Source organism: Neofelis nebulosa, chromosome X (genome assembly GCF_028018385.1).
Source record: "Neofelis nebulosa isolate mNeoNeb1 chromosome X, mNeoNeb1.pri, whole genome shotgun sequence".
NCBI lineage: Eukaryota > Metazoa > Chordata > Mammalia > Carnivora > Felidae > Neofelis > Neofelis nebulosa.
In genome coordinates, this window is record NC_080800.1 from 41,419,176 (window position 1) to 41,442,183 (window position 23,008).

The window sequence follows — 23,008 nt, forward strand, 5'->3', positions numbered from 1 at the left end:
AGAAAAAGTGAACAAGTCATAAGTGTACAACTCGGTTGATAATTTCAACATGAATATACCCATTTAACCAGTGCCTCGGTCAAGAAAACATTGCGGGCTGTCTGGGTGGCTCGTTTGGTTGAGCGTCTGACTTTGGCTCAGGTCATGATCTCCTGCTTTGTGAGTTCGAGCCCTGGGTCGGGCTCTGTGCTGGCAGTCAGCTCAGAGCCTGGAACCTGTTTCAGATTCTGTGTCTCCTCTTTGCCCCTCCCCCACTCGCTCTCGCTTGCTCTCTCTCTCTCTCTCAAGAATAAACATACATTTAAAAAAATGAGGATATCTATTAAAAAAAAAAAAAGAAAAATATTGCCAGCACAGCAGAGGTCCCCTTCCTACTTCCTGGCAATGACTACCCCTTCCTTCTACCCCAGAGGTTACTGGTTTACCACCATACTTAATTCTACTGCTGTAGATGAATCCTATTTTTACACTTTGCGTAGGTGAAGGATATGTGTGTATATATATCTTGTGATCAGTAAACTACAAGGTTTTTTCCAATTTGGGGCTACTCCATACAGTGCTCATCTGAATGTCCTTGCACATCTTTCGAGGGACAAATGTGTACATTTCTGTTAGGCACATAACTAAGAGCTGGGTCATAAGGTATGCATATGTTGAGCCTCAGTAGATATTGCCAAACAGGTTTCCAAAGCATTTAAACTAATTTACAGTCTCACCAGCAGTATACAAGAGGTACCGTTTGGCCACATTTGCCAACACTTGCGTTGTAGAGGTTTTGAATGTTAGCCATTCTAATGGATACTAGTGGTGTTTCATTATGGCTTGCTTATTTCTTTTTTACTGAAGTATAATTTACATGCGGTAAAACGCAAGGATTTTAAAGAGTACAGTTTGAGTTGTGACAAATGTATATACCCACGTAACCCACACTCCAGTGAAGATAGAGATGATTTCTGTCACCCCAGAAAATACCATCATGTTTCTTTTCAGACAGTATTCTACAACCAGAGGCAACCACTATTCAGGTTTCTGTCACCCTAGACTAGTTTTGCCTGTTATTGCCCCTCATGTACATAAAGTTATACAGTATGTATTCTTGTGTCTGGATCATTTTTGGCTTCTTTTGTTCAACATAATGGTTTTGAGATTCAGCCATGATGTCGTATTTATCAGTGGCCCATCCTATGTTATTGCTGAGTATTTCATTGTGTGAATGTACCAGAATTTGTTCATCTGTTCTTCTGCTGATGGACATTTTGGGGTTTTTTGGAAGTCTAATTGTTATTTTATTTTATTATTTTTCTTAATGTTTATTTATTTTTGAGACAGAGAGAGACAGAGTATGAACGGGAGAGGGTCAGAGAGAGAGGGAGACACAGAATCGGAAACAGGCTCCAGGCTCTGAGCCGTCAGCACAGAGCCCGACGTGGGGCTCGAACTCACGGACCGCGAGATCGTGACCTGAGCCGAAGTCGGAGGCTTAACCGACTGAGCCACCCAGGCGCCCCCTAATTGTTATTTTAATTTGTATTTCCCTGATAACTAATAGTGTTGAACATCTTTTCATAGTTTATTTCTGGTTGAATATCTACTTGTAAAGAACCTGTTTGAGACTTCTGCCATTTTTCTGTTGAGTTGTCTGTCTTCTGATTAATTTATTAAAGTTATTTATATAGCCTGGAAATGAGTCCATTCTAGTCTGAGAGAATCTTTTCACTCTCTTCAGAGTATCCTTTCCACACAAAAACCTATTCAGGAATGTTCATAGCAGCTTTATTTGTAATAACCCCAAACTGGAAACAACCCCCATAGCTTTCGGTGGGTGAATGGTTAGACGTACTGTGGTACATACATATAGTGGAATAAAAAGAATGAACTACTGATACGTGGAACAACTTGGATGGATCCCAGGAGCATTGTGCTGAATGAAAAAAAAAAGCCAATCTCAAAAGTTTATATACTGTATGATTTCATTTATATAACGTTCTTGGGCCACCAGGGTGGCTTAGTTGGTTAAGCGTGTGACTCTTGATTTCTGCCCAGGTCATGTCATGATCTCACAGTTCCTGAGTTTGAGCTGCCCCACCCTGCCCAGTGCTGTGCTGTCAGCAGGGAGCCTGCCTGGGATTCTTTCTCCCTCCCTCTCTGCCCCTCCCCCGTTTCCCCACCTGATACACGTGCAGGAGCTCTCCCTCTCTCTAAAAATAAATAAAATAAAATAAACTTAAAAAATTCTTAAAATGACCATTTTATTAAGGTATAATTTACATACAACAAAATTCACATGTTTAAATATACAATTCAGTGCTTTTTAGTAAATTTACCAAGTTCTGTAACCATCTTCATAATCCAGTTTTAGAGTATTTCCATCACTCCAGGAGAATTCTTTGTGCCCATTTGCCATCGCTCCAACCCCTCCCTGCAGGCCTAGGCAACCACTAATCTACTTTCTTTCTCTCTAGATTTGCCTTTTGTGGATACTTCATGTAAATAAAATCATATACTATATGGTCTTCTGTGTCTGGCTTTCATGTAGCATAATGTTTTTGAGGTTCATCCATGGTTGTGCCATGTATCAATAATTCATTCCTTTTTTTTGTTGAATAATATTACATTATACGTATATACCACATTATGATTATTCGCTGTGGATGGACATTTGGGGTATTTCTAGTTTTGGGTTCTCATGAGTAATGCTGGTGTGAACAATCATGTACATGCCCTTGTGTTAGACGTATTTTCTTTTATTTGGGGTATATTCCTAGGAGTAGAATTGCTGGGTTGTATACTAAATTTCTGCTTAACATTGACCAACTGTTTTCCAAGGTGGTTGAACCATTTTATAGTCCCACCAGCAATTCCTGGAGAATATTCCATGTATACCTGAAAAACATATACGTATGTTGTTCATCTTGGTAGGAGTATTTTGTAAATGCCAGCTCAATTTTTCGGTAGTGTTGTGTAAGTTTTCTACATTCTTGCCGATTTTCTTCCTAGTTGTTCCATTATCAAGAATGGGTGTTAAACTCTCTGTTAGTGTTGAATTATCTATTTCGTCAGTTCTTTGTCTTTAGTTTTCAGCAGTTTGATTATGATGTGTCTACATGTGGATTTCTTTGTGTTATGTTTAGTGTTCTGTCAGTTTCTTGGCAATTCTCAGCTATTTTTTCTTCAAATATTTTTCCAGCATCACACTCATTTTCTTCTCTGTATTGGATTCCAATTACACAAATGTTAGATCCTTTATTGTTATCCTGCAGGTCCCTGAGGTTTCCTCACCCCACCACCATCTTTTTTCTATTATTTAGATTGGCTAATTTCATTACCTATCTCAAGTTCACTGCCTCCTCCATTCTCCTATTGTGTCCTCCCAGCGAATTTTTTATTTTGGTTTTTTTAATTTTTCATTTCTAAAGTTTCAATTTGATTATCCTTTATATCTTCTCTTTGCTTTGCCAGTACTTTGTATTTTAACTTGCTTTTCACGAGTGTTCAAGTTTGGTGATTGCTTATTTGAGCATTTTTTATAATAGCTGCTTTAACATACTTGTTAGATAATTTCAGCATTTGTTACATCTCATTGTTAGCATCTATTGATTGTCTTTTCCCATGTGAGTTGGCATTTTTGTGGTCCTTTGTATAGCAAGTAATTGGGGGTTTTATCCTGGACATTTTGAAGATTATGTTATTAGATTCTGGATCTTGTTTCATTCCAATGGAGAATGTTGATGTATTTGTTTCAGCAGTCAGTTGACCTGGTTAGGTTCAGGGTGCAAATTCCAACTCCCTTTCTGTAGACTGTAGTTCCAGTGTTAGAATTCAGGTCCTTTGCAGTGCTATTCATATCTGTACCGTGTGTGACACCCACTGGTCAATCTGGGACCTGAGTGTTCCTCTGTTAGCTAAGTTCTCAAAGTCTTTGACATGATAATTAGGATCAAGTCCACATATGTGTGGGTGGGGGTGATCCGAATTGTTCATAAGCAGCTTTATGGGTTTGCTTTCCTGAGCTCTTCTCTCTTTGTTATTTTCATGGTACTTTCTGGTTTCCTAGAGCTTTCCTTTTTGGTCCTCCAGTCAGAAACCACCTACTTTCATGATGCACAGCCTCTGGAACACAAGGGGCAGGCAGACAAAGAGAGAAAGTGAGAAAAAAAAACAATGGGATTTGGTTTTGCCCTTTTGGAGCTATAACTCTACTGAATGGAATGTAAGTTTCCTTTCCCTTGAGAGTTTTAAGTCCTAGGCCTTCCTTTGCCAGTTAATTTCATTGCTGCAGCCTCTACCATGAGATTTTCTGGGCATGGAGAAGAGAGGAAAAGGAGAAAAAAAAAACCCAGGGGATTTCCCCCTAGTTTCTCTGAGTTATAGTAGTTCCTGTTTCAAAAAAAAAAAAAAAAAAAAAAAAAAAAACACCTTGCATCAGAACATGTGCTCTAACCACAGTGTTCACTCACTTTTAAGTTTTGTTGTGTTGGGTTCAGGCCAGAGAGTACTGGAGGTTAAAAAAGTGGTAAAACCATCACTAGTTCAGTTGTACTTTGCATTCTGGTATTCTTCCCTGATCTACCTGCTGATATATACTTTAATGAGTTCTCTAATAGCTGCCACATTCTCTACAAATTTTATAGTTGCATTCAGTGGACAGAAAATTGAGTATGTTTATTCCATCTTACCTGGAGCCACAAGTCTTAACTGCTATTGTAAGTGATGTTTTGGATTGGTTCCCTTCTTCCCCAAAGTGTTTATATCTCTGAAATAATAGTTTTAGACATGTGGCTTTTGGTATAATTAAGTAGACAAGTTTCTAAGGGTAAGCAGAGGAGCTGCGTTATTGGGCAGAATACATAAGGCCTGAAAACCAAAGCCACTTTTCTGAAGGCATATGTGGTAATCTCACCCGGAAGCACAGTTCTTTGTCCTCATATAGCATATCATTGACCTCGTTGTTTTCCTTGGCCCTGCCTCTCTGTCACATTCTCTTACTTCTGTCCTGCTGTTTTCCAGTAACCTTTGCCCCCAGGATTTCATTCATCAAGCCCTTTCTCCTCCTTCCTCCCCTGTTTGTCTCTGGTTTCCGCCAGCCACACTCCTTCCTAGCATTATAGTCTTGCATTTTATCACCAGACACTGTCTTCCAAGGATAAATACACTTCCCTGTGGCATCTTAGGATGTAAGTGCTTGCACTTGACGGATGGAGAAGCTAGGCTAGGGAGGTGGTGGGTGAGTAATCAGCTTTTGCTGATAGATTAGGGCCAGACCTGAGTCTCTGCAAGGCATTGTGGTGGTCTAGCCAGCTGCTTTTCCAACATATTACGGATTTTTCTTTCATGCCATATTTCTGGGGGTTGTGGGGCGGGCCACATGAAGCTCCAGCACAGCCAGGAATATGGGTCTAGAAAGAAGGTAGTATTCAAACCACACTAACTCATTAATTTGGGAATATATAAGAACCTTTTGAGCTGTGGTTTGGTTTGGTTTGGTTTGGTTTGTTAATCTTGAAATTTAATAGGAAGAAACTACTAAATAACAATACTTTTATGAAAGTATTTCCTATTGTTAGTTACGTGGTACAGAATCGCTGCAGGTAGGAAATCCTAAGTGGGCAAAAATACATGGACAGAAAGCACATGGTTTTTTTGTTGCAGCATGCTTTCAATATTTTTATGGTGGAAACACATTCCTTAAAAACCACAGTGGGCTTCCCTGGTGTCTTATTCAGAGCCACCAGATTCCAGGCATGTAAAGGCTACTCAGTTTATAATCTTCTGGGCATATATTCACCATGTACAGATAAAAACTTGTTGGTACAAAAGATAACGTTACCTTTTGGAAAGAAAATCCTCAGGTACATTATGTTGTCTCATTTACTACCACTGAAATTTCTTACCTTCTTGGACTGGGAGCAAGGCAGCCACAGGGAGCTGCCTGAGTTCTGACCCCACTGTTTTTATGCCAGACTGACCCTCCCCGCACAAGGACAGGTCAATGATACTCGTTTTCCACTGCTAAGACTTTTGTTTTTTCTTTGGCAGTAGCCAAAGCAGCTAGTTAAAAAGAAAACACTCGTTATTCTTACTCTTTGATTTTACCAAGTAATATTTATTTCAGTGGAATGTTTCTGTGGAGATCTCTTTAGCTGTGGGAGTAATTTGACTTTGGTACTGGGAGAACAACTGATAAGTCACAGAAGCAGTGATTAAATAGGCAACAGTTCAACAAATAATACTGATTTAATTATGTGCATAAGGTTGACCAGGCATGAGAGTTAAAGGTAGCTTTATTCAAGGCCAGAATAATTTTTGTAACCCCTTGCCTATATTAATTTTCAGGCCCAATTAAATGAATTAATCCTTATTGATTGTGAAATATTCCTGGGTAACACCATTAAATGCTCTACTGAATTCAGATTGTTGCATTATTTTTTAAAGCTTGTCTTGGGAAAATTTTGCTGCATTTTCCAGAGCCTGTGAGCTCTAAACTGGGAGGTTCTGGTCCCAGGTTGATGGAATCTGAGAAGTGGAAGGACCATGGAGATCACCAAATCCAGATACCTTCCCAATGCTGGAATCCTCTCCACAATATTCTGTCAGTCAGGCTGACTCTTGATCACTTACCCCTCCCCAACAAAGAGTATGTATTTTTCCTCCATACATTTTTGAAGCTACTCAGTCCTCTTTCCATGATAAGTTGTTCTTTATTCCCAAGCCAAGATCTGCCTCCTAGGAACTCTCACCATTGTAACCAGCTCTCCCCTTCGTAGCCACACAGAGCAGATCTCCTTTGTCCAAAATCATTAAAGCCATCTATTTTCCTACTTGCCATCCCCCTGTTTCCCACCTGTGGTCTTCTCAGGCCAAAATATTCCTGGTTCTTTTCAACAGCTTCTTATTTCAAGGATTCTAATGCAATGGAAAGATTCAAACAATAATATAATGAACACTCAACTCTCCACCAACCACAATTATCAACAATTAAGATTTTATCGTATTTTTTTCTTAAATAGAGACATTAAAACATTACAGAAATAATTATTTCCCTTTGATCATCTCTTCCAGTGTCATCCTCCTCCTTCCTCAGTGTCATGCATATATAGGTATGTATAAACAACATATAGATTTGTTTTAGATCTGTTTTAATTTACATAAATGGTGATATTATGAATGTGTTCACACAGCAAAATGTCTTAAACCTTTTCATTTATTTTGTATTACTCTTTCCATGTTATTTGTATATATTTGTATAATCTTTCCATACTATATATTATATTAGTCATTCTATGTAACATAGTATTTTTGTCTGTCTGCCTTCTGGGCATAAGGTGGGATTGTAATTCCTGCCCCATTTGAAGTTCGGTGTGGCCATGTGACTTGCTAACTTGCTAACTTGGTTTGTGACTTGCTAACTTGGTCAATGAAACGTCAACAAAAGTAATGGGTATACTTCCAAATGCAAATTTTAAGAGATTTCATGCCCTTGGCAAATAGAGATGGGGCCTTTTTCAGCCCGGGTCTGAGAATAACTACATTTAGCTTTTCTGCAGGCTCACTTTAAACATGTAGCATGAGGAATAAATAGACTTGGGTTTTGTTAAGCCCCTCATATTTTAGATTCCTTTTGTTACTTTGGCAAACTTAGCCCATCCTGGTTGATAACTAGACCTATATCATTGTTTTTAGCTGCTGCAAAGTATCCCAGAGTGTGAATTGACCTTATTCTGTCTGGCCACTCTCCTATTGACAGAAGCCTAAATACTTCCTGAATTTTTCTTTTATCAATAATTTTATATTGGTGATGTAAGTTTGTGAGCATTTCTCCAGTATATGTACCTAGAAATGGGATTGCTGGGTCACAAGGTATAGATATTTTCAGTTTTATAGGATTCTGTCTTTGCTATCCAAAATGGCTGTACCAATTTACATCCTCACCCTTTCAACTGTCATTTGTGTGACATGATTCCCAAACCTTTTTCTAATCTTGGTTCTCTTCTCTGGATTCACTTTTGTTAGTTGTTGTTTCTCTGTAATACACAGAAACTTGGTTGTTACTTGTTAGCCAACTGAGGTAGATGGTATATTTCCAAATTTAGCCCAAATTGTATAACTGCATCACCCTGTGTGGTATTTGCTGGCATCCTACATTTAGGAAATAGGGCTTTTAGGGACGCCTGGGTGGCTCAGTCAGTTGAGCGTCAGACTTGTGATTTCAGCTCAGGTCACGATCCCAGGGTCGTGGGATTGAGCTCCACATCAGGCTCCATGCTGAGCGTGGAGCCTGCTTAAGATTCTCTTTCTCTCAGGGTGCCTGGGTGGTTCAGTTGGTTAAGTGTCCAACTCTTGATTTTGGCTCAGGATCATATCTCACTGTTAATGGATCAAGCCCCGCATCAGGCTCTGCGCTCACAGCTTGGGATTCTCTCTCTCCCTCTCTGTCTCTGCCCCTCTTGCATGCTTGCATGCACACACTCTCTCAAAAATAAATAAACTTTAAAAAAGATTCTCTCGGGGCGCCTGGGTGGCGCAGTCGGTTAAGCGTCCGACTTCAGCCAGGTCACGATCTCGGGGTCCGTGAGTTCGAGCCCCGCGTCAGGCTCTGGGCTGATGGCTCGGAGCCTGGAGCCTGTTTCCGATTCTGTGTCTCCCTCTCTCTCTGCCCCTCCCCCGTTCATGCTCTGTCTCTCTCTGTCCCAAAAATAAAATAAAAAATGTTGAAAAAAAAAAATTAAAAAAAAAAAAAAAAAGATTCTCTCTCTCCCCCCCTCGCTGTGCTCCCCACTCTCCCTCTCTTAAAAAAAAGAGGAAATAAGGTTTTTAAAATTACATTGGCTTTACATACGTTCTAGTTAAATTTCATCCTGTTTTTTTTTAATCATATTAGCTTTTGAATCCTCCCCTGTAATCAGTGTTACCCCTCGTAGATCAGTAACCATAGGTTCATGTACATTACTGATCAGAGTTTTGATCAGCACAGGGCCAAAGGCATAGGTAGCTCTGTGTCCCACCACAAGACACCTTTCAGGTCTGTCTGCAGCCTACATTCTTCATCTTACCAACTGGAAAATCCTGATGGCCTTTGTGAGCTACCTCCATATACACTGTACTTACAAATATTTATCTCAATAAATCAGTCAAGTGACTGGAACAGAAAGGAGTCTAGAGTAAGTTGAGTGTGTTGTGATTTTGAAGAACCTGAGCTAGCTGGTAGTGACTGTTTCTTTTTCAAATGCTTATCCAACTAATGCTTTATTAATTTGGTCTAGAATTCAGTTTGCAGTGAGATTCACACTTTATTTATAATGATTATACTCCATGCCTCTGAAAATAAGGGAGATTTTTGTCTCTATCCAGTCTGTTGGGAGGTCTGGTTTCTGTAAGCTTTCTTAGATGAGAGGAAGTGATTCTGCTGTCATAGCTGGAAATCATTTTTTAGCCCAGAGGAGAGGAACAAGGCGGTTTTTAGGACTATGACTACCCAGGATGCCTGTGCTCTACTCCCCAGTCAGGGTGTCTTTTCCCACCCTGCACCACCAGAACCAAACTTGTTCATAGTTTTGGGTGGTTTTTGTTTGTTTGTTTTAGTTTTTTAATGTTTTATTTATTTTTGAGAGAGAGTGTGCAAGTGGGAGCAGGTTGGAGAGGGAGGGGGAACAGAAGACCCAAAGCGGGCTGTGTGCTGACAGCAGCAAGCCCCATGCAGGGCTTGAACTCACAAACTGAGGTCATGACCTAAGCCAAAGGCACATACTCAACCAGCTGGGCCACCCAGGCATCCCAAACTTGTTGGTAGTTTAAGGAACTGTGAAGATTCCCTAGGCTAGTAGCTCAAGTGAGCCTTGCTGATGGTCTTTCTGTTGTTCTTTGGGATCAACTGCATGTCTGATTTCAGTTATTATTTTTGTGTTAGGATTCTTAGTGACATGTCAGAAACCCAACTCAGAGTTAACCTAAGAAACAAAAAGTTCACTGGCAAAAGAATAGCCTTTAGGAATGGCTATATCCTCACGCTCATCATAGCCCTGAATCTCCTTCTCTCACCTTTGCTTTCCTCTGAGTTAGTTTCACCCTCAGGCGGGCTGTCTGCAGCATATACAATGCCTCTTTCCCAGTGCTTCTGTCAAAACCCTTGGATCGCTTGTTGGTACAGCCTTGGTCATGTGCCTTAGACCCAGAAGGTGTGTATTTGTTAAAGAGGGAGGGACAGAGGTGCCCTCACCCAGACCACATGGACTGAGAGTGAGCCCTCATTCATTCCTCTTTCATACGTTTACTGAGTGCCCACTATGTGATAGGTATCATGTTAGGCTCAGAGGTTATCAATTGAACAACACAGGCACAGTCTCTGCCTTCTTGAAGTGTATAAGTGTAAAAAATGGACTTTGATGTGCTCACAGTGATAGAGGAAAAGTTACTGGTGCAGGAAAGTAAATGACAGAGTTTCTGATGTACTCTGGGGCAGGTGAGCGAAGGCTGCCCTGAGGAGGTGGTGTTTGGATTGAAACCTAACGTGAGGAGTAGATGTGTGAAGTAGGTAGGGCAATGACGAACAATATGGCCGGGTAGGGGGGTGAATAGTATGTACAGAACCTTGGAAATAGAAGCATATTCCAGGCACTGAAATGAGGCCAGGATAGTTAGATCACAGAGAGTGAAGGGGTAGAGAGGCACAGGTGGGGCTGGCGAAGTAGTGTTGCAGGGCAAGGCCACATGGCTTGCGAGAGGTTTGGAAGCCATACAGTTTAAGCAGGGAATCAAAGTGATTAATAGCCTTGGTCCATGTGGGCAACTCATTTCCTAAGATACAGTTTAGTTAATTAACTAGCCAAGATCACCCTCCTGGTTGGGTTTTAAATATAGACACACCACAGTATTTGTCATGTGTCCAGACCTGGCTCAGTCATTGCCTCTCCCAGAAAGCAGTCCTCATTGCCCCCTTTTTGCCACTGGGAGAGGGTAGGGATTTCTCCATTCCTGTTCCCATAGTATCTTGACCAGAGAACTCTCATGATTTTGTCCCCCCCCCCCCCCCCGGTCAAGGTCTGGACAGGATTTGTTGGTACCTGCCCAGGCTAATGATTGGCATCTGTGCAACAAAGTACCCTAGCAGATCTGGCTTTGAAAGGCCTGCTTACAAGGTTGTCCCTTGGTGGGCATCTGGGAACTTGATTTTCAGGAGGGTTCCCATCATTCCCAGAACTCATTGTGGCCCCAAATTGTGCCTGCACTGTTTATACAAACAATGTGATTTCTGCTGAACACCTGCTTTCCTTCTTGGAGTCTGGAATGTGTGTATTTGCCAGTCAGAGGGTGCATATGTGACCAGCCTCCAATCGAAACCCTGGGCACACTGGGTGGCTCAGTCAGTTAAGCATCTGATTTTGGCTTAGGTCATGATCTCACAGTTCGTGGGTTCAAGCCCTGCATCAGGCTCTGTGCTGACAGCTCAGAGCCTGGAGCCTACTTCAGATTCTGTGTCTCCCTCTCTCAAAAATAAATAAACATGAAAAAAAAAATTAAAAACCCTGGGTACTGAGGCCCTACTGAGCTTCCTTAGTGGACAGCATTTCACATGTGTTGTCACAACTCGTTGCTAGGGAGATTAAGTGCATCCTTGTGTAACTCCACCGGGAGAGGACTCTTAAAAGCTTGTGCCTGATCTCCCTTGTATTTCATCCAGTGTGCATTTGCCCTTTGCTGATTTTGCTTTGTGTCCTTTCACTGTAGTAAATTATAGCCAAGAGTGTGATTATATACTGGGTTCTGTGAGTCCTCCTAGCAAATAACAGAAGTTGGAGGTGGTCTTGGGGACCCTGATTTAGCACCCTTGCAAAACTGTTGTTAAATATTTGTTCAGCACTTACTTAAAGGAAAGAGTGAGCCTGATGAGGAACCGGGGCAGGGAAAGGGGCTCTCTGGTGGCATCACGGACTCTCCTCTCCTTTTGAGCAGTCAGCTTTGGCCCTAAACTTGTACTCCCCACTCCACTAAATTATAGCCCTACGAGGGCCTACAAGGAAATCTGTGAGCACTGGGGAACAATGGAAGGGTTTTACACTAAGGAGTATCATGATCAGATTTGCATTTTGGAAAGAACAAATGCCCAAGAATCATCAGGAAATTTTGTGAGGAGAGTTTGTTTTACTAGATTAAAATTTACTACAAAGCCACTGTAATAAAAATGGTATGGTGTAACGGACTAGAAATTTGAGCGAACACCCAGGTGCCCCAAATTCCAGCCCAAGTTCTTTCATCACATCTTTATCGAATTACTTGATGAGCCCTGTAAGAGTGAACCTGTGAGACTCAGTTCCTTCTCGGCTTTACTTCTGAGACAGGTCCATGCAAAAAATAGGGCATCACTTATACCATATGCAACAGAACCTTCTGAACCTGTTTTAGGGGTTGTAATGCTGTCAGCTGTTGAAGACAGAATATGGGATTCTGAATTCAGAACCTGGGAAAAACAGTAAATAAGCTAAGAACTTTTTACCAGTCTCCTGTGAATTACTGATATTTCAAATCACTGCATATGAATAGCTTAGGAGTAATTTTGGCACTTTTGATTTTTTATAGTTTTTCAATGGGTAGAAATGAAGTATTCCTGTTTCCACAATCTGCCACCATTGTTTTGTCTCTGCATGTCAGGGATGATGTTTCCTAAGGGACAACTTAATTAGACCATGCAATGATCTGCTTGGGGAAATAGAGAAAATCAGTTATTTAAAACACACTGGATGAAAAATCTTATTTAAAAAAAAAAAAAAGACCTTTGAAAGAGGAAAACATCCTGTACTGAGGGAACAGAGGTGGGATGATGGAGTTTTGCTGTCCCTATTTTGCATTTCTAACAGTAAACTTGAAAGCACAGGATCTTCTGACCGTTGGAGCTGAAATTATGTATTCAGTGTTTCTCACGAAATAACATTAACCATTAAAAAAAAAAGATTGCATTTATACTTGCCTTGGGTAATTCTAAGAATTTCTGTGCAGAAAATTGTAAAAATTTTAATGTGGAAAATTTGCCAGCTCAAGACCCATGCAAGCACACAAAAGCATTACATTGATTACATGTCTGTGTATTGGCTGATTCCTGAAATGGTGTCTCAGAAGGATTAAAATTGAGCCTCTGTTCTGAGCACGTGGTGTTGACTGTAGCCTGGGAGTGTGCCAGTTAGTCACAGCACCTGCGCCTCCTTGCAGGGTCTTATTGCGGCTGCCCAGGCAGATGGAGGGTAATTGCCTCACCACTCCAGCCACACACACAGGGTTAGGAATCCTGCTTCTGAGGCTTCTCCTGCTCTGACCGAAAAGAAACCCAGAGAGTCTAGCCAGCTGGCTGCAACTCTGGGGCAGGAAAAGCAGAAGAAATGAGGATAAAATCAAGCCCCCCCCACCCCCCACCCCAGCCCATGCTGATAATAATGATCAGACGCCCTTTTGTCTCTTGCATTAAACAACATTCAGGAATCCTGGGTGTGATGGCCTGTTTGCAGTGTGCAAATGGAACATGGGAAGAGGGTGCTCAGATCTGACCTAGAAATTTGAGATGTAGCTGGAGAGACCTAATATCCCCACTGGGGACTCACAGGCCAATTACCTTGCGTCTGGTAAGTGGAATACAACTCCTAAAGGAAACTAGGTGTTTTGAACTAAGAAATAATGTATAGACAGGGCTCTGTGTATTTCTTTCTTTATTATAAGTCCTCAAAAGTCCATAAGAATTGAGATTCTCCGGTGTGTGTGAGGGCTTTGAAGGCAAAGGAGGGCATCTTTTCTTACATATTTTTGTTCATGAGCAAAATTCTGGAGTATTAGGTTGAACGATATGACATTGTTGATACTCAAAACATTTTGACCTACAACAATGGCAATTTCGTGTGGTTCAACCAAATATAAACTAATTTTACCACACGAATGATTTGAAAATATTTTCAGTTTATTATTGCATTAGGCTTAATTTCATCAGAGGGGAAAGGATCTCATAAATTCTTAAAGAGTCTTTATCTTTATAATAACTTGTGACATATCCATTACCTATCAAACTAGTGTTTTTTAGCAATTCTACTATGGTATAATTGATGCACAAAAACTGCATATATTCAGTGTATACAATTTGATGAGTTCGGACATACGCATATACTTGTGAAACCATCACCGCAGTCAAGGTAATAGGCATATCCATCATCTCCAAAAGTTTCCTTGTTCTTTTTTTTCCCTTGTTCTTTCTGTGTTATAATACTTAATGAGATCTACCCTCTTAAATTTTGGGGTGTATAGTACAGTATTGTTAATAGACACTATGTTGTACAGCAGGTCTCTAGAACTTCTTCATCTTGTATAACTCTATACTCATTGGACAACAATTCCCCATTCCCCTCTCCTCCCAGCCCCTAGCAACCGTCACTCTACTCTCTTGTTTCTATGAGTTTGACTATTGTAGATACCCCATATAAGTGGAATCAGGTAGTATTTGTCCTTCTGTGACTGGCTTATTTCACTTAGCATAATGTCCTCCAGGGTCATCCTTGTCACAAATGGTAGGATTCCCCTCTTTTTAAAGGCCAAATAATATTCCATTTTATGTATATGCCACATTTTCTGTATCCATTCATCTGTCGATAGACATTTGGGTTGTTTCCGTGTCTTGACTCTTGTAGATTATGCTGCATGGGTGGGCAGGTACCTCTTCAAGATCCTGACTTCAGTTCTTTTGCATATATATGGCCAACAGGTATATGAAAAGGTGCTCAACATCACTAATCATCAGGGAAATGCAAATCAAAACCATAATGAGATATCATCTCACATTTGTTAGGACAACAGCTGTTATGTTTCTTTTTAAAATATAAGTGTTGGCAAGGAAGTGGAGAAATTAGAACCCTTGTTACACTGTTGGTAGGAATGTAAAATGATGCTGCTGCTATGGAAAACAGTATGGAGATTATAAAAAAAAAAAACCCTAAAAATAGAACTAGTAAATGATACAGCAATTTCAGTTCTAGGTATATATATCTAGAAGTAATGTTTGTTTTTAACTTGGATATCTTGAGAGAGAATCCCAGAAATCCAGAACTCCAAGGCCTGCCATCTTAAATACAGTAACACAGCGATCGATGGTCTAGGTAGACTAGAGTAGCCTGGAATTTTTAGTTCATTTCTGGCTCAGTACCTGATTGAGTAGGCCTTCTTAGGCAGTCATTAGGCATGACTACAAATCAGTTGCTGTTCCAGTGTTTCCTACTTCATCCTCAAAATACATGTTGAAGGCTAGTTACTTATCCCCTTGCTTAGAATGTCTTTGGAGCTCTCCTTTGTGGAATTACCTTCAGAGCCATTTTATAAGCCATCCAAGGAATTGATTCATTGAATAAATATTTATTTGAGTCACGTACAGTGTTGGGCAATGTATCACGTCTAGAGACAGATGACATGGATATAGAGGGCGGTTCAGGGGAAGAGTGTGAACAGATGTATGGATGCAAGAAAGCACCAGGACTTGTGAGTGGGGAGCAGTGAGGGGTTTAGCTTCCCTAGCAAAGAGACTGCACAAGGAAAATAAGACTGGAAAGGTGAGCTGTGGCCACACTGTGGAGGGCCTTCGATACTAGGCCTAGGAGTATGAAATTTGTGCTATAAGCAGCAGGGAGCCATTGAAGGGTTTTTGTACTTTTAGATTTTTAACCTGCCAGCCAGTAACTGTAGAATTGGAATTATAAATCAACCTTGCAGTTTCTTTTCCCAACTTGTTAGTGACTAAAACTGGTTTTACACACCTGAGTTGCGTGTTCACTTGCATGGACTTTGAATGACATGTGATTGTGTCCAAAACTTAAATTCATCTTCAAAGGAAAAAATTTGCTTCCATTGACCTTAGTCAAAGGAATATGATATGTCAAAGGAACAGAAAGCAAACCCAAGCAAAAAATGTCCTAAGTATTTTGAGAAATTGCATTGTTGGAACAAATATTTGCTGCCTCAGAGGGTCTCTTGGAAGTTAACCTGTAATTGGATGTGTGAATTCTGGTGTGTGTGTGTGTGTGTGTGTGTGTGTGTGTGTGTGTGTGTGTAGTTACCGGAGTATAATTAATCTTTTGAATTGGTATCTGCCCTGCCTTTACTGGAGAGCACCAAAGGGTAACACTGGGGCCAATAAAGAGGATGGGGATTATAGCTAAAAGGAACAGGCATTCTAATGGCAATGTTAAGTTCTCTTCAGGTAAAGTATTAGGGGTGTGGGATGTGTTGTTCTGACATTCTAGTTAACTGGCTAACTGCTGGTTGCACGTGCCACTTCCCTCTGGCCTGAGGGGGCACCTTATGGCTGCCTTGGCATCAGGTAAGATGAAAGACTGCAGATGGAGTGATGTTTGCTATTTATATGGCTGCTATTACAGATTTCTTCTCTGGGGTCAGGTGTCTGACCCCTGGGATCGTGGCATTAGTTTGAGTGCCCTTCTCAGTGGAGCCTGGCAGTAGTTCCTGCTTTGGAGAATCATTCGTTGTCCGAGGTCATTCAATGTAGTGAGTCTGAAGTGTGTGATGGCATTTCCATTTTATAGTTAGTCATTAAAAACTGCCTTCTAAAATTCTATCAGTTAACTATTGCTGTGTATCTAGCCACTTCAAAAGTTGGTGGCTCAAAGTAGTAATCATTTGGTTCATTATTCTAAGAGTCGGCTATTAGAGCTGGGTTCAGCCGAGTGGTTCTGCTGTTCTTAGCTGGTCTCCCTGATGCCTGCATTAACTACAGGTCAGCAGGGAGCTCTGCTTTTGAGGTTGGCTGGTCCGCTGGGGCAGTGGTAGCGGGTAGGAATACTGGGTTTTACATCTCTCCTCCCGCCGGCAAGCTAGCCTAGGCTTGTTTTCGTGGTAGCTGGGCGGGTTTCTAAAACTGAGTAGAAGTAGCCGTGCCTCCTGTGGCCGAGGCCTAGAGCTGGCACTCCCTCACCTCTGCTGTATTCTGTTGCTGTAAGCAAGTCACAAAGCCAGTCTAGACTCAAGGAGTGGGAAGGAGCTTCAGAGTCACCTTGAAAGGGCATAAATAACGAAAAGGGTGGAGAATTGGAACCATTTTTGCTATTTATGACACAAGTGCAGATTACTCTTCTTAAAAGCTTCAGTTACTTCTGTAACATTTAAAAACTCACGCGTTCTGAAAAAAAATTTTAAAAACTCCTATGTTCTGTATGTTCAGTATGTTCGGAGTTAAAGGCTGATCAGAAACAAATAGAAAAGTATTAAAATTGTTCACAAGTCAGGGCCTTGATGACAGTCCTTTTGTGAAGCTGAATTTTTTTTTTTTTTGAAACTTGGTTGCTCTGATACGTGTGCTTGTCACACTTTAAGTCAGTCATTAATTCTGGATCCTTGCTACTAAATGATATGAAGACCATAAACGCAGGTTTAAAACATAGCTGCAGATTTTTTGACACTACTCTCATCAGGAGGCAGGGCCTGTGTCTCCTTCCAGTTAGATCTGGGTTGGCTTGTGACTGCTTCAACCAGTAGAATAGAGTATGTGGCTTCTGAGGCTATGTCATAAAAGGCAATGCAGCTTCTGCCTTTCTTCATTAGAATATTCATGCTGGAACCCCTGAGCTCCATGTAAGTAGTCTGACTACCCTCAAGCCACCTCTGCTGGAGAGGCCTTATGTGGGCATATGCTGGAGATGGTGTCTGCTGAGCCCAGTCATCCCTGTCAAAGGTGCCAGATAAGCCTCCAGATGATTCCAGCTGTTTGTCTTCCCAGCTGAGGGTTCCAGACATCTTGGAACAGGAAAAAAGCCATTCCTGTCATGCCTTATCTGAATTCCTGACCCACGGAATTCCTGAGATGAATTTATGCCATTCTGTTTTGCAGTGGTTTTGTTTTTAATTTTTAAAGCTTGCTTATGTATGTATGTATGTATTTATTTATTTATTTATTTATTTTGAGTGGGGTGGAGCAGAGAGAGGGAGAGAGAATCCCAGCAGGCGCCGTGCTGCCCAGTGCGGGGCTCAAACTCATGAACCTTGAGATCACTACCTGAGCAGAGATCAAGAGTCAGACACTTAACTGACTGAGCCACCCAGACACCCTGGTTTGTTACATAGCAGTTGATAACTGGAAAGCATAAGTGAATGAGTATGACTGTATTCTCTCTCAAAATAAATAATTTTTTAAAAAAATATCTGAGAGCAAAGGGAAGCCATTGAAGTCTCTCAGCAGTGAAGGGACATAGTCTAATTTATGTTTCAGATAATATTTGGCAGTTGGGTGGAAGGTGAAACCAGTAAGTTAGGAAGCTCCTATCATAGTCTTGGTTTTAGGAGGTGGTTAGGTCCCAAACTAGGAAAATGAAGGTTAAAAGGGGAATATTGATTTAGAAGATTACTTCAGAGTTTAACTTGGCAAGATTTGATGACTGATCCAAGGTGAGAGAAAGGAAAGAATTAGGAGACTTTTCTAGATTTTGTGACCACATAAAGGAGGGTACCAATGGAGACCTTAGTGTTGATCATCTTCCAGGTTGATATGTATGGTTGACAGGGGGTTTTGGACTTGTTCTTTTTTTTTCTTCTCCCTCTTCCCCTCCCTCTTTTTTGCTTTGTTTCCTTCCTTGGTGCCATAAGCATGTGTGTAGTGTAGGGCACTTTGGGAAAGCATCATCACTTATAAGACAGAGGAAGAAAAGGATATTAGGGAGCAACATAGGGAATCTGGAAAAAAACCCTTTGGAAACCAAGGCAGTTGTTTCAAGAGGGATGGTGGGAAGGAGGGAGGGAGTGATCAGTATGTCAAATTCAGCATACAGGGACTTAGAGACAAGGGTGGAGAAATATGCTCAGACTGGTGACTTTTTCAAGAACGGTGGTGTGGTCGAAGCCTGTTGAGGAGTGACTGAAAGCAGGGAGGGGAAGAGAGAACATAGACTACATTTTGAGGAGTTTGCAAGATAAGGGAAAGAAAGGAATTAGGTGTTAAGTAGAGAAAAATGATGTAGGGTCAGGAGAGAGTTTGGGGTTAAAGGTAGGGAGAGATTTGAACCTGTTAACAGGTATAAATCCTAGTATAAAGGCAGAATTAAATTAGGAATTTAAAAGGCAGATTTTTTTTCTGTTCGTAGAAAGTTATTTCTTCATTTAGAGCTGTCTAAAAATTGGAATGATTGCCTTGAGATAGTGAGCTCCCTCACTGAGTGGTCAAGCAGAGGTTAGGTCTTTTCTGGTGAGCTGTGTAGAAAGATAGATTGGTGACTGACATTGGGTATTTTAGCCTCTGTTCAGTTCTCAACAGTTTTTCCAAAGTTGTTTTAAACATTATCAACTAATGAGTTATTCCGTGGACTTGTCTTGCCTGGCAGCTTTCCGTAGATTCATCAGATCAATGGACCAAGTCAATTTATGTGCCTTTGATCTTGAAGGATGAAATTAAACTGCAGATTTTCAGATAAGAAAATATTGAGTCTTAGTGTCCAGGGAAGTTTCATCGTCATGACAACCAACCACAGCCTGGGCTCACAGATGTTTTTGAGAAGGGTAGTCACTTTCCACACAACAGCAACAATTGAGTTTTTTTTTTTAATTTTTGAGAGTTTATTTTTCTATCTGTCCATCGCTTTATAAAAACAGTTACTTGGAATGATCGAAATAGCACTGAGATGGTAGGAGAAATGGATAGAGAAGAAAAACCTGTTTCCTTTTCCCTGTGATTCATATTCCTATATGAGTGCTTTTAGTTTACACAGAAGTTTAATTTGCTAGGGCCAAGAGGAGATAATTAGTTTCCAGCTATGCTCTCTAATCCTTATCTTAGATTGTTTAGTGATCTCTTTGGTTAGCATTTAAAACAGTTCAGGGGTAACCTTTTGCAGTTTTGTCTCAAATGACTACTTACCTGTATCCAAATCTGGCTTCCTGGGGCACTGAAGCATGAATGACATAAATGACTGAACACAACTAATTCTCAGAAAGCCACATTTTAGTCAGTACTTTCCAGCTTTCTCACTCATCATTTCTTTTACAGAACTAACAAGTGGTGTAACTAATTAATGAGAGTTTTATTCCTTCTCAAGTTATATATACATTTTAAATTCCCTCTCTTAACCTTTTGAAAATGTCGGTAAGTAGTAAAATAACTAAAACCCAGACAGGGAAACTAGAAAATGCAGGAAAAACCGCTCCTATCCACAAAGAAATACCAGGAGCACCAGGTGTGGTGAATATTGATCTTTTAATGAAAAATAGTTACATTCTTGTTAACCAACTGATTTTCCTTGTTACCAACTGGCCCGCAGATAGGTAGTCAGCCTCCCAGTTACACTCAGGCCTGTAAATTTTACCTATTTTCTTAGCCCATTTCTTTCCTTCTTTTAGGAGAATGCAGTAAGTGAAAGTCTCACAAGTCCTTCTTAATTTAATACTCTCCAGATATGGGAGGAACATAAGATGCCCTTTTATCATGTATTTCCTTTTTTTAATCATTAATTTTTTATTTGGAGATAATTTTTTGAAACAAGAGATTTTGAGATAATGCCTAACTTTAATGCGAGGAGTTACAAAAACAGTAGAGTGAGCGAACTTGCTGTTCCAGATAAGATGGAGTGGACACATTTCACTGTATCCCATGTTAAATGTAATGATACAGGTCATTTACAAGTAAGTGGATGCAAAAAGATATACTGTGCAAGCACCAATCAAAAGAAAGCTGGAGTGGCTACATTACTAATTTCAGACAGATTAGACATCAGAGCAAAGAAAATTACCAAGGACAAGAGGGATGCTACATAATGATTCAAAGAGTCAGTCCATCCAGAAGACACAACAATCTTAGATGGACTTTTTAAATTTTTATTTTGTGGGGGAGAGAGAGAATGAGAATCTCAAGCAAGCACACTTAGTGTGGAGCCCGATGCAGGGCTCTATCCCATGACCCTGGAATCATGACCTGAGCTGAAATCAAGAGACACTCAACCTAGTGAGCCACCACCCCCCCTTCAATTTGTATCCACCAAATAACAGAGCTTCAAAGTACATAAGGCAAAACTGAACTAGATTGAGAAAAAGACAAATCCATAATTAGAGTTTGGAGTTTCAGTGCCCCCTTCAGTAACTGATAGAACCATTAGACAGAAAATCAGCAAGGATATAGAAGAAATAACATCAGCAACCAACCAGATCTAATTGACATAGAATTCTATCAGTTCTATACAGGGTATATTCATTGACCATAATGCAGTCAAACTAGAAATCAAAAACAGGAAGACTACAGAAAAGTTTCCAAACAGTTGGAAGCTAAATAACACACTTCTCATTAATCCAAGGGTAAAAGAGGAAGTCTAAAAGAAAAGAAAAAAATACATTGACCTGAATGAAAATGAAAATGAAAATACAGCATATCAAAACGTGTAGGATGTAGCTAAATAAGCGCTGAGTGGGAAATTTATGGCACTAAATGCTATATGAGGGATAGGTGAAAGATCTCAAATGAATAACCAAAGCTTCAACCTAAAGAAAATAGAACAAAAGAAGAGCAAAGTAAACTCAGAGCAGGCTGGAGGAAGGAAATAATAAAGGAAAGAAACGTTAATGTAGTTGAAAACAAAAACAACAGAGAAAAACAGTGAATCCAAAAGCTGGTTCTCTGAGAGATTCTGACTTAATTGGCAATGGGTGCAGTTTGGGCACTGGGAATTTTACAAGGTCCCCAGATGATTCCAGTGGGTAATGGGGATGGAGAACCTCTGCTGAGAGGCTAGATACATTTTCTTGGGGCTTAACCTGCGTTGGCATCTGGGGCGCAGTCCCTTTCATTCCTCCTGAGGAAAATTTGTAGCTCCGTATTTCATTTTCCTTCACTTTTTGTTGCCCTCAAAGTCAGTACTGACTCTTTCCCTTGTGTGTCAGTTTGCATGTCTGACTGCTCCTTTGCCATAGGCATTGCTCAAACCAGAGGTGAGAGTTTAACCTCACTCCCCCCTCCACTTCACCCCGAACCAACTTGATTGATTTTGGGATTAACACCGAAACCCCTCTCTGGTTGGTTTGTCACACGTCATTGGTTACCAGTTTTCGGCTGTGATCATCCAAGCCATTGTGACAATGTGTCTAGTGCACCTGGTCCTGTGACCCTGGCCCTGAGGGAGCCAGAGGACTTGGTTTCTCAGTTCTGGTGGCCACTGCAATGTCTGCCCTCTTTAGTAGCACAGTATGAACTGTTGGTGTGCAGTGGATTTGAACTTGCTCAGTAAGTTTGGGATTGTTTCTGTTTCTTTGACTTTATATGTGAGGCTGATATGCCTTTTATTGTTACTAAAACCAAGGTTTTAATATAACCAGGGTTATTTTTTTCCTCCTAATTCTGATGATCACTTTAAATTGGATAGATATTATAAATGTGTTAGGGGTACATGTGAACAAAAATTTCAATGTGGAAGCAACTCACAGCAGCAGATAAGACATATTGGAAACCGCTATTTTTAAAAATTGTCTGAGTTTCTATCTGGAGAAAGAATTATGTATTTCATAGTAAAAGCTATTCTTACCGATTTACTTTTTTCTTAAGAGGTCTTATTTGCAAATGGTATTTTATCTCAAAAGGGTTCATGTTTTGTACATAGATCTCTTTTTACTCTTAAAATGCCAAACCTACTTATTTGGGTAGTTGAAATTGTTGAATATATGTACATAAATTAAAAAGAACATGTAGTGCTAATTTTTAAAAACTTGCTGGAACTGGGGCTTTTTTCCCTTAAAAGGCATCAAACAGATTTTAATTTAGAAAGACCTAGGACCATTAAAATCTGTCAAGATAATATCACAGAATAGACCACCCAGGCTGAAACCTTCCAGTGAGGTCTGTATCAGCCAAACAGTGTGCTGAGAGGTTAGGAAGAAGGGGGTGCTGTTAAGAGAGTGATAATTCAGTTGTAGGCTTCCAATTTTCAATATTCTTTTCTTTCATTAAAATAAAGGTTTCTCGTAGTTTAGACTAGAGGTTGGCGAGCTGTGGCCTGTGAGCAAAATCTCGCCT

The 23,008-nt window shown here is 40.5% G+C and overlaps 1 protein-coding gene across 8 annotated transcripts in view; it reads left to right on the forward strand.

Moving 5' to 3' along the window:
* JADE3 (jade family PHD finger 3) overlaps positions 1 to 23,008 on the forward strand; it is a 138,039-nt gene that overhangs the window by 39,275 nt on the left and 75,756 nt on the right. The window contains exon 1 of one of the 8 annotated variants that reach the window (XM_058714784.1): positions 6,464 to 7,097. The exons of the other annotated variants lie outside the window; for them this stretch is intronic. The gene's annotated coding sequence lies outside the window, so the exon portion shown is untranslated. Of the gene's footprint in view, positions 1 to 6,463; positions 7,098 to 23,008 lie in introns of those variants that run through there. 8 annotated transcript variants of the gene reach the window in all.